The following is a 17,373-nucleotide window of genomic DNA, read 5'->3' as shown; positions in this document are numbered from 1 at the left end:
AGGACCACGGGGTGACAGCAGAGCCTGGCTGTTCTAACAAAGCTCTCCCCACTGCCAGAGCTGCTGGGCACCAGCGGGGGGCACAGAATATCTGCCCAGCACCGCCCCCCCGCCCCACCAGAGCTCGCAGCCCGGCCAAAGAAAACAAGAAACATCCCGTTTTGTTCCCGCATAAGCAGAGGGTCTAGACAGGACTGCCCAGACCTGAGGAAGGTAGAGGGATGCCCTGATAACCTTGCACACAGGCCATAGAGAAGAGAAGACGGAGGGAGTAAACAAGACGAATCAGTCTACACACAGTCCAGGAGACAAAAGGGTGTTTCCTACAAATGGTTGAGCTATGTAGCAACTTAAAATATGCATAATAATTTTAATAGGGTTCACAGATGACACGGTAAAACTACAGAATAAGTTTTTAAAGGAAAAACAGATCCTTTGGGTGAACACCCAGTACAATTGCTGGGTCGTAGGGTAGCTCTATTTTCAACTGTTTGAGGAACCTCCACACTGTTTTGCAGAGGGGTTGCACCAGCTTGCATTCCCACCAACAGTGCAGGAGGGCTCCCCTTTCTCCGCATCCCCGCCAACATCTGTCATTCCCTGACTTGTTCATTTTAGCCATTCTGACTGGTGTGAGGTGGTATCACATTGAGGTTTTGATTTGGATTTCCCTGACGCCCAGAGCATGTTTTCATGAGTCTGGTAGCCATTTTACGTCTTCCTTGGAGAAATCTCTTTTCATGCTTTCTGCCCATTTCTTGACTGGATTTTTTTTTTTTTTTTTTTTTTGGTTGGGGGGAGGTTGAGTTTAACAAGTTCTTTATAGGTCTTGGATACCAGCCCTTTATCTGATAAGACATTTGCAAATATCTTCTCCCATTCCATAGGTTGCCTTTTGGTTTTGTTGACTGTTTCCTTTGCTGTGCAGAAGCTTCTTATCTTGATGGAGTCCCAATAGTTCATTTTTGCTTTTGTTTCCCTTGCCTTTGGAGACGTGTTGATGTGGATGGAACTAGAGGGTATTATGTTCAGTGAAATAGGTCAGTCAGAGAAAGACAAAGACCATATGATCTCACTCATGTGGAATTTAAGAAACAAAACAGATGAACATAGGAGAAGGGAAGGAAAAATAAAATAAGACAACATCAGAGAGGGAAACAAACCATAAGAGACTCTTAACTCTAGGAAACACACTGAGGGTTGCTGGAGGGGAGACAGGTGGGGGGCTGGGGTAACTGGGTGACGGGCATTAAGGAGGGCACGTGATGGAATGAACATTGGGGGTTACATGCAACTGATGAGTCACGGAATTCTACTCTTGAAACTAATAATACACTATATATTAACTACATTGAATTTCAATAAAGAATTTAAAATAAATTAAAAATAATTTTAAAAAGAAGGCAGAGCAGAGGCCTAAGAATATAAGCTGCTTCACCAGAGAGCATCACAGATAGGAGAGAGGAAGCTGACAGCCCGGAGCACCACAGGGATGGCTAGAAACTGAAGAGTGGACACAAAAGGAAGCAGTGAGAATTTCCCAGTGCAGGTGGAAATGCAGAGAGAGGGTCTGACAGAGGCGGAGGGCATGATGATCCAGCCCCCTGAAAAATGGTGAAGACCTCGGTCAGTGGAGCTGAACTGGGCTAAAAATACAGGAAGCCCTCCGTGGCCTGAGGAAGATCTGAAAGTTTAATCTGAAAGAGTGACGTGTTGGGGCGCCTGGGCGGCTCGGTCGATTGATCAGACTCTTGATTTCGTCTCGGGTCACAATCTCGGGGTCGTGAGATCGAGCCCCTCGGGTCTGCTTGGGACTCTCTCTCTCCTTCCCCCCTCCCCACTCTCTCTTTCTCTAAGGTAAATAAATAAATCTTAAAAAAAAAAAAAAGGAGTGACATGTTCTGGGAAAAATGAAGGCAGAATGCTGCAGACTAAGACATATGATTATTAAGTTACAGAATTCCAAAGATTAACCCCCCCAAATGTTGCCAAAACAGCAAATTCCCAGCCCTGCATGGCATGGGGTGGGGTGGGTGCCGATGTCTGGCTGGTTCCAGATGTCCTGCCAGAGCATCCCAAGCCCAAACATATTGGAGAGATATCTCCAAACACCTGATAAAACTGAAGCATGACCCTGGGATGGTGTATCTCTAAAAAACACCATCCAAGCAAAAAAGAACAGGCAGGCAGGCCCAAACATGTCTGAACCCACAGCACCCCCCGGGTGCCTTGATCAAACGGTACTGGAGGCCATCGGCCTGGGACCAACTCCAGGGGAGGAAGGTCGGCACGGTAAGCATGGGGGAGACAGCGTGAGTGCTGAATCCCACAAAATGAGGATTAACATGGAGCAATTGTACAAGTTATGGCTGCAGCAGAGACCTTAAATGTAATCCTTGGGTGTAGATTATGAACTACAGGACCTTCCTTCCCTGCTCTGATTCTTCTTCTATCTTCCAAGTGAGCAAGGGGATTAGAGTCGGCTGGGATCACAAGCTCCTTTGAAAATTGTTTCTTGTTTGCTTCGTTGCTGGTTGCGACCATCCTGCCTCTCTGACAGGGTGGGGGGCTGAAGCCCCTCTTGATTTTCCCATATCCCTTCTTTCCCCTAAAAAAGAACCTGCTCATGCACTTCAAATATATCCATGCAGGTGGGTCCATCCAGAAAAAAACAGTATCGTTTTTATGTTCTTATTTTTAAACTGACACGGAGGTCAGCTACGGATCTACGTCAGTCCCTCCTCTTGCTGAGTACTGCATTTTTTAAATTAAGCCACATTTCTTTACATAAATCCAGCCCATGTTTTCTCTGATATGCAGTTTGCTAGCATAAGCACATGCCTCATTCTGTTTATTCTCTTTGTTTTGGACACCATCAGTGCTCCCAACTGGCCTGTCCATGAACCGGCCACTGTGAGCATCGTCCTATGTGGCCACTGCTCCAGTGAGAGCCAAGGGGTGCCTGGGTCTAGTCACCTGGAAAGGGGCTCAGTGCTGGGACCAACCTCCAAGGTTTGTTGGCAGGATTAAACGCAGCACCATATAGCAAGCACTGAGAGTGTCTCCTGATTTGGGATGCTCTCCATCGTGGGCCAAGCGCCTGCCATCCCCCCTCTCCTTGCCTGCCCCAACTCTGCCCTTCCCTGATTTATCGCCAAGGTGATGGGTGGGCTCTCCCTTCCTCATGATCCGTGAAACCTGATTCTTCCAAGTAATTCAAGAATTCGCAACAATTCCTCCATAACCTTCTGGGATTGTTAGAATTGCGTTGGCTTCCCAGATTAGTTTGGAGAGAATGACACTCTTCTTTCCATTGCTACATTGTTGCCAAGGAAGGGTTTACACTGTTGAGGGCAGGTTTTGGCTGGGAGCACTCCCAGGTGGTTGGCACTTTTGTTGTTCTTATGCAAATGTCCTCTCACTTCCTACCTCCTGATGAAGAATACCCTTGTTCTGTGAGCATTGAGCAGGAATTCTACAGCCTGGCTCAACTCTCTTATCCTGATTTTCTCTCTGTCCATTCTGGTTGCTTTTCTTTGGAGATGGACGTGTCATCTGCCAATCACTGATTTGTCTTTTTCCCACAGTCATGATGGACCATAACTTCATCTTATATATAAATGTAAAGAGAATGTCTGAACTTTCTTCACTAAATGTCACGTTTGGTGTGGGGATTGGACAGGCAGATTTTTATCGAGTTCTTAAAGAAGATTCTTCTGACTCTCCACTTCTGGGCAGAAACGTCATAAGTTATTCCTTGACCCCCTTTTTTTTTTTTATACCCGCTGAGATGATCATGTGAATTCTTTTCTCCTTTGAGCCACATGGTAGTGAGTTACAGTGATATATTTTCTGATGGCGAGTCGCTTTAGTCTTCTTAGAATAAACCCTCCTTGACTATGACTGGCTGTTTCCAATAACCTACCTGATTTTTCCAATATTTGATTTAGAAATTGTGCATTTTCATTCATAATGAAAACGGATCTACAATTTTCCTTTTATTTTACAGTGCTTGCCTGATTTTGAAATGAAAAGTTTTGATAGCTTCATGAGACTACTTGCTCAGCTTCCCATCCATCTCATTCTCAACATTTGAAGAGGGGCTGTTGGAACTCATTGGTAAAGCCATCTGGGTCTGGTGCTTTCCAGCACTTAAGATTTCTGGTGATAATTTCACTGTCTTTGATAGTTATTGATCTGTTCAAGTTTTCAGTATCTTTTCATGTGAATTTTACCCTTTAATGTTTCTTTTCCAGAAATGTATCCATTTCTTCTAGATTTCAAATTACCAGCAAATTTGCTTCCCAAATTCTTTCTCGGTTTGTATTTTGTTTATCTGCATCTTGCTTCCTCTTCTGTGGCTCAGTTTTTCAGATATCTGTCTTATTAATTTTTTCAAAGACACAGCGTTCACTGTCACTCAGCTGTGATTTTTGTTCTGCTTCTTATTATTTTGGTTTCATTCTGTGCTTTTTCTAGCATCTTTATTTGAATGCTTGCCTCGTTTTCATTCTTTTCTATCAAACTCTAAATTTTCCTGGGTGGTCCTGGCTCAGAATCTCTCCTGAGGTTCTCAGCAAGGCATCGGCTGGGGCTGCATCATCGGAAGGCTTGAGTGCGGTTGGAAGAGCCATTTCCAAGATGGCGCCCCACGTGGCTATTGGCTTCACTTCCTCACCACGCGGACCTCTCTGGGGGCTGTGACATGGCAGCTGCCTTCCCCCAGCAGGAGCAGTGACCTCTCCTCTGATTCACACACCATCAGTTCATTCCAAGTGAATCACTGTGTTGTTGGTCTTCTCATCGGCTGCCCTGTCCCCAGGTCTTCAGATTACCTTTCCTTGCTCAGCTAAATCACTCAGCACTTCACCACCTGACACCATATTGCCCTGGCACCTTTGCTTTCCTCTTATTGTGGGAGAGGTGAGCAAACCCATATGACCAATCCTGCAAGCTTCATGGGAAGCCCATAGTGACTATCTGGGGGAAATGCCTCCCCTCACTTAGAGCCTCCTCTTCTAGTGGATGCCTAATCTGGAGCTACAGAGCACAGATGGACATCAGGTCCTATATGAATTCTTGCAAATTTTATGCAAAATTCTATGTGCATATGTATATACTTATCTAAGGAGACACTCATTTGAATTTTAAAGAGGGGTATATGCACCACAAGTACTTAAGAATGTGTCTACAAGTGTGGCCCCTAACATGGATCACAGAAAAGCATATTAGAACATATTTGTGTTTCAGCTTCAAAAATGTGAAAAAATTAGCTAATATGCAATATATGACTGGATAGATCATATGCATATTACAGAAATACACCTATTTCAGGGACACATGCTGTTTAATAAAAGCTGTTTATTGAGGAGTTTCCTATCACAAAGGGTAGGGCCCACTGCTATGTTAATGGTTCAGCAGCAATATTTTAGGAGCCTCTCCTAATGAGTTTGTCCAACTGAGTGCAGACACCCCAGGATCCTAGAAGTCCAGAAGGGGAACCCCAGCTCATTACCTGAGTCCTATCCTGATCCTGGGTCCTGTCCTGATCCTGACTCCTATCCTGATCCTGGGTCCTACCCTGATCCTAAGTCCTGTCCTGATCCTGATTTCTGTCCTGATCCTGAGTCCTTTCCTAGTCCTAGGTCTTGTCCTGATCCTGAGTCCTATTCTGATCCTGAATCCAATCCTGATCCTGAGTCCTGTCCTGATCCTGAGTCCTGTCCTGATCCCGAGTCCTGTCCTGATCCTGAGTACTGTTCATTTTTTTTAAGATTTATTTATTTATTTGAGAGAGAGAGAGAGAGAGAGAGAACATGAGCAGAGGAGGAGCAGAGCTAAGCGGGGAGCCCAACATGGGGCTTGATCTCAGAACCCTGAGATCATAACCTGAGCCAAAACCAAGAGTTGGACCCTAACCAACTGAGCCACCCAGGTACCCCTGAGTACTGTTCTGATTCTGAGTCTTATCCTGATTCTGGGTCCCATCCTAATCCTGAGTCCTATTCTGATCCTGGGTCTTATTCTAATCCTGAGTCCTGTCCTGATCCTAAGTCCTGTCCTGATCCTGAGTCCTATCCTGATCCTGGGTCCTATCCTGATCCTGGGTCCTGTCCTGATCCTGACTCCTATCCTGATCCTGGGTCCTGTCCTGATCCTGAGTACTGTTCATTTTTTTAAAGATTTATTTATTTATTTGAGAGAGAGAGCATGAGCAGAGGAGGAACAGAGGTAAACAGGGAGCCCAACATGGGGCTCAATCTCAGGACCCTGAGATCATTCATAACCTGAGCCAAAACTAAGAGTTGGACCCTAACCAACTGAGCCACCCAGGCACCCCTGAGTACTGTTCCGAGTCTGAATCTTATCCTGATTCTGGGTCCTGTCCTGATCCTGAGTCCTTTCCTAATTCTCATCCTATCCTGATCCTGAGTCCTGTCCCCATCCTGGGTCCTATCTTAATCCTGAGTCCATTTCTAGTCCTGGATCCTGTCCTGATCCCGAGTCCTGTCCTGATCCCGAGTCCCGTTCTGATCCCGAGTCCTGTCCTGATCCCGAGTCCTGTTCTGATCCTGAGACCTGTTCTGATCCTGAGTCCTGTCCTGATCCCGAGTCCTGTCCTGATCCCGAGTCCTGTCCTGATCCCGAGTCCTATTCTGATCCTGAGTCCTGTTCTGATCCCGAGTCCTGTCCTGATCCTGAGTCCTGTTCTGATCCCGAGTCCTGTCCTGATCCCGAGTCCTGTTCTGATCCTGAGTCCTGTCCTGATCCCGAGTCCTGTCCTGATCCCGAGTCCTGTTCTGATCCTGAGTCCTGTCCTGATCCCGAGTCCTGTCCTGATCCTGGGTCCTGTCCTGATCCTGAGTCCCATTCTGACCCTGAATTCTGTCCTGATCCCAAGTCCCTTCCTAGTCCTGGGTCCTGTCCTGACCTCGAGTCCTGTGCCTTCCAGACGTGACAGGAAGGATGGGACTGACTGTTCCAGAGCACTTCTCTGGACTCCATCCCCTTATGCCTTCTATGGACACTCCCTGGGCTTTCACAGTCAGGGCAGCATCGGGGACCACATCAGGAACATGATGAGACAGTGCAGTGGTTTGAACAGTGTCCTCCTGGAACTTCAGAGTACGACCTTACTTGGAAATCAGGTCTTTGATGTGGAACCAAGTTGAGGTTGTCCTGGATGAGGTGAAGCCCTAATTGAATGGCTGGTGTCCTTGTAAGAGAAGAGAGGAGGAGAGCTGAGGTGCAGACACACAGGGAGAAAGGCCACATGAAGACAGAGTTAGGCACCAGCTCGAGGCAGGGAGCGTCAGGGATGCCGGCAGCCCCCAGGAGCCAGAAGAGGCAGCAAGGATCCTCCCCCAGAGCCTTCAGGGAGCACACGACCCTGCTGACTCCATCGCAGACTTCCAGCCTCCAGATCGTGGGAGAAGAAATGTCTGCTGTCTTAAACCATCCACTTTGTGGTCATCTGTTCTGGAGCCACAGAAAACCAATACAGGTAGCAAAGATGCATGCGACCTCAAAGCCGGGGACCCTGTTCCCATCACCTTCAACTGACACAGAAATGGAGGGTGTTCTTATTTGTCAGGGAACACATGAGGGGAAATCATGGACTAAAGAAAAAGTGCAAAACTGTGACAGCACTGAGGTTATTTTAAGATGAAAAACAAAGAAACAAATACGATTTCCCTGGGGGAGTGGCCCAAACAGGGACCAGGAAGGGACCATGTGCCCAGCATCTCAGCTGACGCTGGCAGGTATAGAAAGAGCTCCTGGTGCAGGAGGCTCCACACCTGAACACCTGTCCTCTGCACCTGCTCCTCTGACCTGCTCCACCCTCAACCCACCAGAACCATGGGCTGCTGTGGTTGTTCCAGAGGCTGTGGCTCCCGCTGTGGGAGCTGTGGCTCCAGCTGTAGGGGCTGTGGCTCCTGTGGCTGCTCCCAGTCCAGCTGCTGTACCTCCTGTTGCTCCCAGTGCAGCTGCTACAAATCCTGCTGCTCCCAGTCCAGCTGCTGCTAGTCCATCTACTTCTCCCAGTCCAGCTACTGTGCCCCCTGCTGCTCCCAGTGCAGCTGCTGTACCCCCTGCTGCTCCCAGTGCACCTGCTGCTAGTCCATCTGCTGCCAGCACAAGATCTGAGGCTCTGACGTCAGGCCTCAGGTGACTCCTGCTGATCCTGGTTTCCCAAGCTATGACCTGTGCTTTATTGCTAAGTTCCAAATCACACCCCAGGGTCAATCGCCCTTGTAGAAAGAAGCCAGATTTGGCTCACAGTTCCTTGGGAGAAGCCACTCTAATGTTCATTGTCTCCTGACAAATCCTTGCCCAAGTCACCTTCTGGCTGCATCTCCCTCCTCCCCTGACCCTGTCCTGGTCGGTCCACCGAGAGGCATGTGCTCTAGCTGACGTCCCGTTTTCACTTTAGGAGGATGTTAGTATTTGTGTTCCCCTGGGAACAAGGTTGTGGTTAAAGAAATTTCCTTGGAGCTGCTTTGCATGTCAAACACTCTACTTTATTTTAAATCCTATGTTACAAATCAATAAAAATGTCATGTCGACAAATTGAAACCCATGGCTTATGCGTTTCTGTCATTGGTCGTTACTATCACTGTGGTCACTGCTGTTCTCATTCTCATTCTATTCCACACTTGACGGGATTGATGGATTTGTCGGTGAGGGTGCTAACGCCCCCACCACCGGGGATACGGCTGGCAGTTACCCTGGCCTCACATCTCCTCTGTGGTCTGTCTGTGGTCTGTCTCTTCTATCCTCAGGACACTCTCTTCCTCAAATCTTACCAGCCATTGATGTGATAGAGACAGGACAGTCTCCAAGGCCAGGCCAACAGAGGCTGAGCAGTTGTGGGATGGTCCCGGGGCTCCAGACTGTCCCCTCCCTTCTTCCAGAACTCTGCTGCCTCCCTCCTCCTCCGACCACAGGCAGAGCTGAATCCCTCTGTCTTAGTCAAGTGGTCGAGGCCTGGGAACCAGACATTGCCACTCTTATTCCACATTTGAGGACTGTGGTCTGACCAGCCTCTTGCCACAGGAAACTCACACACTGGCTTAAGGAAGGGAGTTCACCTTCTGTATCCGTGTCCCAGCCCATAACCTATCTGTTCCAATCTGCATAAAACATAAGGGATTGTCAAGAAAAAGAAAAACAGTGGCTGTTTCCCAGACTGAGGACCTTGGGAAATCATACTCTGAGGCCTCCCTTGTTATTTTGAAACCTCCAACCACATTCTTTCAAAATTCTTAAAAGGCAGTATTAATAGAGATGAGTTATTTCAAGTCATTTGAAAACACAGTAATCTCCTGGTGTGATATGCCCTCAGCATAGAAAAACACAAACACAGAAATCTTAAGCTGTTTCCAGTAATCATTTTGTTGGTTACAGTGGTATTAGCACTCTGAGACAGCTGTGACTCTTTCAATGAAGAGCAAATGCATAATTAGGTCGGGACCAGAAATGTGGTTGTGGGTGCGGGATTGATGAAATTGAGTAAAAACCCGATCGATAGTGCTGAATTTGAATTAAAGATGTCAATATGAAATTATGATGGATATTATCTTTAAAAAAATGGCTTTCTATTTCACTGAAAGACCTAGAAAAATGGCCAACCTGGTAGCTATGAGCACTCCTTGTGCCAAGCCTGTTGTTGTTAAATACCATCTCTTGTACCTAAGTGGAACCTAGGTTCTCCACAGAAATGGGATTGGAAATGAACAATATGAATCTGGAACATCTCATTATCCAAGAAAGCAAGGAGATAACAAAGACTCCTCAGACCATGTCAAAAGAAGGAGACATCAAACTCAAAGAGGTCTCCAGTAGATAAATTTGGGGTAATGTGAACACCAGTGTTTAAATGGACTGATACAGTTTAAATGGCACATGGGTGGCTCAGTCGGTTAAGCATCTGACTCTTGGTTTTAGCTCAGGTCATGATCTCAGGGTCATGAGATGGAGCCCTGAGTTGGGCTGTGTGCTGAGTGTCCTGAGGATAAAGTCTGCTTGAGACTCTCCCTCTCCCTCTGCCTCCACCTGCTCGCTCACTCCCTCTCTCTAAAATAAATAAATCTTTAAAAAAATAAATGGAGGGGCACCTGGGTGGCTCAGTTGTTAAGCGTCTGCCTTCGACTCAGGTCATGATCTCAGGGTCCTGGAATTGAGCCCCGTGTCGGGCTCCCTGCTCCGTGGGAAACCTGCTTCTCCCTCTCCCACTCCCCCTGCTTGTGTTCTCTCTCTCACTGTCTCTCTGTCAAATGAATAAATAAAATCTTTAAAAAAATAAATAAATAAAAATAAATAAATGGACTGATATGCATCAAGTATGCTTAAATCTATAAGCACATAATAATGCACAGATAATAATACAAATAACATACAAAATGCATAGTGTCATAACTATAGGGTGTTTTATGTAAGTCTCATGGTAATCACACACAAAAAAACCTTACAGTTGATATACAAAAGATAAAGAGACAGGTTCAAAGTATATCATTACAGAAAATTATCAAATCCCAAAGGAAGACAGCAAGAAAGGAACAAAAGTACTACAAAATGGTCAGGAAATAATTAACAAAATGCCAATAGTAAGTTCTTACCTATTAATAATTACTTTAAATGTAAATGAGTTAAATTCTTCAAAAGACACAGAGTGGCTGGATTTAAAGAAAAAAAAAAAGACCCAACTCTATGCTGCCTACAAGGGACTCGCTTCAGCTTCAAGGTCACACATAGGCTGAAAGTAAAGGATGGAAAAAAGATTATCTCCTGCAAATGGAAAGCAAGAGAGTGGGGCACCTACTTCCACCAGAGAAAATAGACTCAAGTCAAAATGGTAACAAGAGACAAGGAAGGTCATTATTAATGACAAAGAGGATATAACGATTATGAATATTTATCCACCCAGCTTCAGAGCACCTAAATATAGCAAATGCCAACAGATCTGGAAGTAGTAATAGACACAATAATAGTAGGGAACTTCAGTGCCCCCTTTCATCAACAAACAGATCACTCACACAGAAAATCAGCGAGGAAACATTGGGCTTGCACTATATCTTAGAGCAAATGGACCAAACAGACATGTACAGAGCAGCAAACACACACTCTTCTCAAGTGACATGGGACATTCTTCAGGATAGATCATTTGCTAAGTTAAAAAACAAATCTTGAACTTAGGAGGATTGAAATCGTATCAAGTATTTTCTCTGACAGCAATGTCAGGAAACTAGAGGACAGTAATAGGAAGAAAATGGAAACATTCACATGTAAGTGGAAAGTAAGCAACATACCCCTGAACCACCAATGAGTCAAAGAAGAAATCAAAAGGGGCATCAAAAAATATCTTTTTTTTATTTTTTTTTAAGATTTTATTTATTTATTCATGAGAGACAGAGAGAGAGAGAGAGAGAGAGAGAGAGGCTGAGGGAGAAGCAGGCTCCCAAGGAGCAGGGAGCCTGATGCGGGACTCGATCCCAGGACCCTGGGATCATGACCTGAGCCGAAGGCAGACGCCCAACCATCTGAGCCACCCAGGCACCCAAAAAATATCTTGAAACAAAAGAAAATGGAAGCACATCATATACCAAAACATATGGGATGCAGCAAAAGAGGTGAGTTGCTACGGTTTGAATGTTTGTGTCGTCTCAGAATTCATATGAAAATCTTAACTCCTGGGCACCTGGGTGGCTCAGTCGGTGAAGCGTCTGCCTTCGGCTCAGGTCACGATCCCAGGGTCCTGGGATCGAGCCCCACATCGGGCTCCCTGCTCGGCGGGAAGCCTGCTTCTCCCTCTCCCACTCCCCCTGCTTGTGTTCCCTCTCTCGCTGTCTCTCTCTCTCTCTGTTAAAAAATAAATAAAATTAAAAAAAAAAATCTTAACTCCCAAAGATGATGGTGTTAATAGGTGGGACTTTTGGGAGATGCTTAGGTCGTCAGAGTGGAGACCTCCTGAATGGGATTAGTGTTCTTGTAAGAGATCCCACAGAGCTCCCCAGCCCCCTTCAGCCCATGAGGATAGAGGGAAATGCATCATCTATGAACCAGGAGGTGGGCCTTGGCCAGCTACCATATTGAATCTGCCAGCACCATGATCTTGGACTCCCCAGCCCCACCATATAAGAAATAAGTTCTGTTGTTAATGAGCCACCCAGTCTGTGATATTTTGCTATAGTAGCCCAACAGACTAAGGCAGAAGGTTATGTGACAAACACCTAGATTAAGAAAAAAGAAAGATGTCAAGTAAACAACTAATCTTACATTTCAAGGAACTAGAGGACAAAAGAACAAACTAAGCCCAACGTTAGCAGAATGGAGGAAAAAAACAAAGCTCAGGGTGGAAGTAAATTAAAGAGACTATAGAAGAACAATTAAAAAGATCAGTGAAACTGAGTTAAGCTTTTAAAAAGATTAAAAAAAAGTTGACAAAACTTTGAGTAGATTAATTTAGACTCAAATAAAACCCGAAATGAAGGAGGGGACATCACAACAGATCCCACAGAAACACAACAGATCATAAGAGATTACCGTGAACGATTGTACACCAACAGATTGGATACCTCCAACATGTGTTTTTTACCACCAAAAAATCCTCCAGTCCTCAGCAGTCACTGACTGGATGTCCCACAAAGTTAACTTAAATCTCTTCTGACACGATCTACCTGGTGTTAGCATCAGATCTCACAGCTGAAGGGCACAATCCCCACAATGCCCCCTCCCCACAACTTCCAATGCCAATCGCAAGCCCAGGGGTCACCTGTGCTTCTAATTGACCAATGAGAGATCCAAGGTTCCAACAACCCCTCCTTGGGTTTGACTGATTGCTGGAGCCACACACAGAACTCACAGAAACATGTCACCTACTAGATTAATGGTTGATTATAAAAGGATAAACTTGGGTACAAGCAGATGGAAGAGTTGCAGGGAGCAAGTTATGGGGAAAGGGTGAGGAGCTTCCATGCTGACGAGCACATCACCCTCCCCCAACCTGGAATCTCATCAAGTCCTGGTGTTCAAGAGTTTTTATAGAACCTAATCTGTAGGGCACCCCCTCCCCTTCCCAGACGTGGATGTTTGAGGCTGAAAGTTCTGAGACCTTTCTGGAGAATAGCCCTAACCTGGGGCTGTCTAGGGGCCCCACCCAGAGTTACCTCATCAGTATATACTCAGGTGTGTTCTCTTTTGAGACTCCTAATAAGTGACAAGAGACATTCTTGTCACTCAGGAAATTCTAAGGTTTTTAGGAGATTCTTGCCAGAAAATGGAGACAAAACCTTATATATTTCTTATCATACAACAATAACCTAGAAGAAAGGGATGAATTCCTAGAACGTACAATCAACCAAGACAGAATCATCAAGAAATAGAAAATCTGGGGGTGCCTGTGTGGCTCAGTCGGTTGAACATCTGACTCTTAATGTTGGCTCAGGTCATGATCTCAGGGTCGTGAGATCAAGCCCCATATCGGGCTCCGCATTGGGTGTGGAGCCTGCTTAAGACTTTCTCTTTCCATCTACCCTTCCTCCCATCCCTGCTTGTGCCCGCTTTCCCTAAGAAAGAAAGAAAGAAAGAAAGAAAGAAAGAAAGAAAGAAAGAAAGAAAGAAAGAAAGAAAGAAAGAAAGAAAGAAAGAAAAAGAAAGAAAGAAAGAAAAAGGGAGGGAGGGAGGGAAGGAAGGAAGGAAGGAATCAGAAAATCTGAACAGACAAATAACCAGTAAGGAGACTAAATCAAAAAACTCCCAGCAGAGAAAAGTCCAGGACAGATTGCTTTCACAGAAAACAGAAGGAAAATAAACAAGTGGGACCACATCAAACTAAAAAGTTTCTGCATAGCAAAAAAAGCCAAAAACAAAAAACCATCAACAGAGTCGACATGCAACCTATAGGATGGGAGAAAATATTTGTAAACCATATATCTGATAAGGGGTTAATATCCAAAACATATAAGGAACTCATATAACTCAATAGCAGAAAAACAAATAACTCTATTTAAAAATGGGCAAAGGGCCCAAATAGACATTTTTCCAAAGAAAACATACAGTGGCCGACAAGTACATGAAAAAATGCTCAGCATCACTTATCATCAGAGAAATGCAAACCAAAACCACAATGAAATATGCTTCACCCCAGTCAGAATGTCTGGTATCAAAAAGGCAAGAAACAACAGGTGTTGGTGAGGATGCGGAGGAAGGGGAACCCTCTTGCCCTGCTGGTGGGAATGCAAACTGGGGCAGTCACTCTGGAAAACAGTATGGAGGTTCCTCAAAAAGTCAAAAATAGAACTACCCTAGGATGTAGTACTCCCACTTCTGGGTATTTATCGAAAGGAAATGAAATCACTAGCTTGAAGAGATGCTTGCACCCCCATGTTCACTGTAGAATTATTCACAATAGTCAAGATATGGAAGCATCCTAAGTGTCTGTCAACAGACGAATGAATAAAGAAGGTGTAGCTTATACATACAATGAACCATTACACAATATTTAAAAAGAAGGAAATCCTGCCATTAGTGACAATGTGGATGAAGCTGGAGGACATTATGCTAAGTAAAAGGAGCCAGACAGAAGGACAAATGCTGCATAATCTCACTTACTCACTCCCTGAACTCACAGCAATAAATCACAGAATGGTGGTTGTCTGGGGCCGGGGCTGGGGCCGGGGCTGGGGCCAGGGGTAGGGGAGGAGATGTTGATCAAGGGGTACCAGCTTCCCGCCGTAGGACCAACAGTTCCCAGGATGTAACGCACGCAACGGGGACAGTCATTGACGATACTGTGTTGTGCACCTGAAAGTTCAAGAGAGCAGATTCTAAGCGTTCTCACTACAGAAAGGGGAGGGAAAGGGTGAGTATGTGAGGTGATGGAGATTACCTGGATCGTGGTCACCCCTTCAGGGTGTGTACATACACCAAAACATCGCAGGGGGCAGACTAAGTTTATGTAATCTTCATTTCTCAGTCACCCCGGGAAAAAATATGCAAGGTTCTCGGTTGCCTTTGGAGGACACGGGGAATCAATGTGTTATTCTGAACAAGAGGAAATAAGAAAAGACTCCTATTTTTTTCCTGTTTTTGATACCCAAACTCCACCGTATGGCAGGCAGAGACTGAGAGGACGTACTCCCGCTTGTCAGTGAGGAACTGCGGGATCAGAAACCCACCGTGGTGTGACCCCAGTGAAAACAACGGGTGTAGGCGATGATAGTAAATCATTGCCTATTAAATTTACTGAACACGACCCAGTCAGGCTGAGAGAAAACTTCCAGTTTTAAATGCATATTTGAAAAGACAGGCTTGGGATCATTAGCTAGAACCATATAAAGTGCTGACAGAGCTGCCGCACGGAACACTGAATTTGGGCTATTTACAGGCCCCTTATTCCTCCTTTCCTGGGGACAGGGTCAGATGGCAGGTGGCAAGTGGCCCCCAAGAACCCCCCCCCGGCAGCTGGACGTGGCCATGTGATTTGCATGAGCCCGTGAGCAGAAACTTGAGTGCAGTTTCCCACGTAGGCTTTTCCTTCCTCCAGATCGCTAGCATTCCCAGCGCGGAGGCTGCCCCAGCCCAGGTCCCAGGGGAGGAAGTGCAATGAGCCGGGAGCCTGTGGTGGCGTGGTAGCACGAGCCCGAAATAAGCACTGAACCGTGGGGGCAGTGAGCTCAGCAGCATAATTGGCTGACCCATCCTGCTTGACCCAGAAAGGTAATATAATGAAAGCAGAGAGAGGTCTTGGTTCAGTGGCCAGGGCGGGAGTGGGAAGGAAATTGTTTTCAGAGGCTGGAAAGATGGCTATTATGAGTTTGGTATCACCGCCCCAGATCAGGGATCTCTGCGTGGGGGGGGGGGAGCCTCAGGAAGCTCGGTGCTGCCTCTGGTTCGGTCAGTCACTGTGGCCACATTTTGCAAAGCGTTATGAGAAGGAGGTTAGCTCAAAGAACTGGCGGGTGTGCAAGCCAGGAGGGAAGGGAGGGGGTCGGCCCAGAAATGTGAGGAGCTACGGAAGTCGCAACCCCAGTCCTCAGAAGGTCCTGAACAGCAAAGAATGGTTAAAATTCAAATTAAAACGTACCCGCCTCAAAGGTATCCCTCCGTGAGGCCACAGGCCGGGAACCTGCAGTTATCCCCAAATGAGAAGCTAAAATGCAGAGTCCCTGACGACCGAAGCCACCGTTTCCAAAGAGCATGGCTGGGTGCCTGCCGTGCAGGAAGCGCCCCGCACACTCTGTGGTGGTGGCGGTGAGAGTGGTACCAGTCAGATCCCACCTGGGTTTCAAAAGCAGAATCCACGGCAGCTGCCCCAGCTCCATCCCTGAAGTGTCCCCTGGCTTCAGGACGGCTCCTCCACCACTTGGAAATTTCCTCAAGAACCAACACACTTGCTCAGTGTCCAACCCACTGTCCAGCCCAGGCTCCGGGTCCAGGCCAGGCTGGCCCTCGTTATCCCAGCGCCCCAGACCCACGTCCCCAGGAGCCGGGAAGGGCCATCGTGTCTTGAAAATAGTCACAGACGAGGGGACACATGGGTGGCTCAGTTGGTTAAGCATCTGCCTTCAGCTCAGGTCACCGTCTCAGGGTCCTGGGATCAAGTCCCGCATCGGGCTCTCTGCTCAGCAAGGAGTTTGCTTCTCTCTCTCCCTCTGCTCCTCCCCTCCACTTGTGCTCTCTCTCTGGCTCTCCCTCAATCTCTCGAATAAATAAAATCTTAAAAAAAAAAAAAAATAGTCACAGTACGTTGACACGTCTAACATCCCTGCCCACTGGAACGGCTCCCCTGTCGGACAGCGCACTTTACCCCACACCTGCCGTGTCCGTCCCTCCGCGTCCACCCTCGCCTGCCTCGGCAATGGCTGCACAAGCCCGCTGAAGATGAACTCTTGCCTCGCACCGAGCACAAAAATTAGTCCAAGGTCCACCAGAGAAATAAGCATGCAAATACCTCCGTTGCTCCAAGAAGAAAACCCTGAGTTTTCAGAGGGGTTAGAGCCACCCTCTCACCTTCCCCATTTCCCTCTCTGAGGACTCTGTTAAGATAATTATATGTGAAATCACATATGATATCTATAATGGTCTACAGTTGTACGTGACACTCACATATATCTCTAGCCCAGCATGTAGCCACCACCTATGAAGAGCTCCAACAAACCGAGAAAAGAGAGAACCACAATAAAAAGGGACAAAACATTTGAATGTTTTCCCAAGAATGACATGTCCGTGACCAACAAGCACGTGAAAAGATGCTGGACAACATTAGTCCCCAGAGAAACACAAATCAAGGTCAGTACGGGGGCCGGTTCTCTGCACGAGGACGCCTGCCATGCGGAAAAGGGACAGCGCCTGACACCAATTACAAGGAGCAGG

This window comes from Eumetopias jubatus, unplaced genomic scaffold (assembly GCF_037043125.1).
Source record: "Eumetopias jubatus isolate StellerSeaLion01/CBP00866 unplaced genomic scaffold, mEumJub1_p1.0 scaffold_13, whole genome shotgun sequence".
Lineage (NCBI taxonomy): Eukaryota > Metazoa > Chordata > Mammalia > Carnivora > Otariidae > Eumetopias > Eumetopias jubatus.
Note: the sequence above shows the minus strand (reverse complement) of the source record.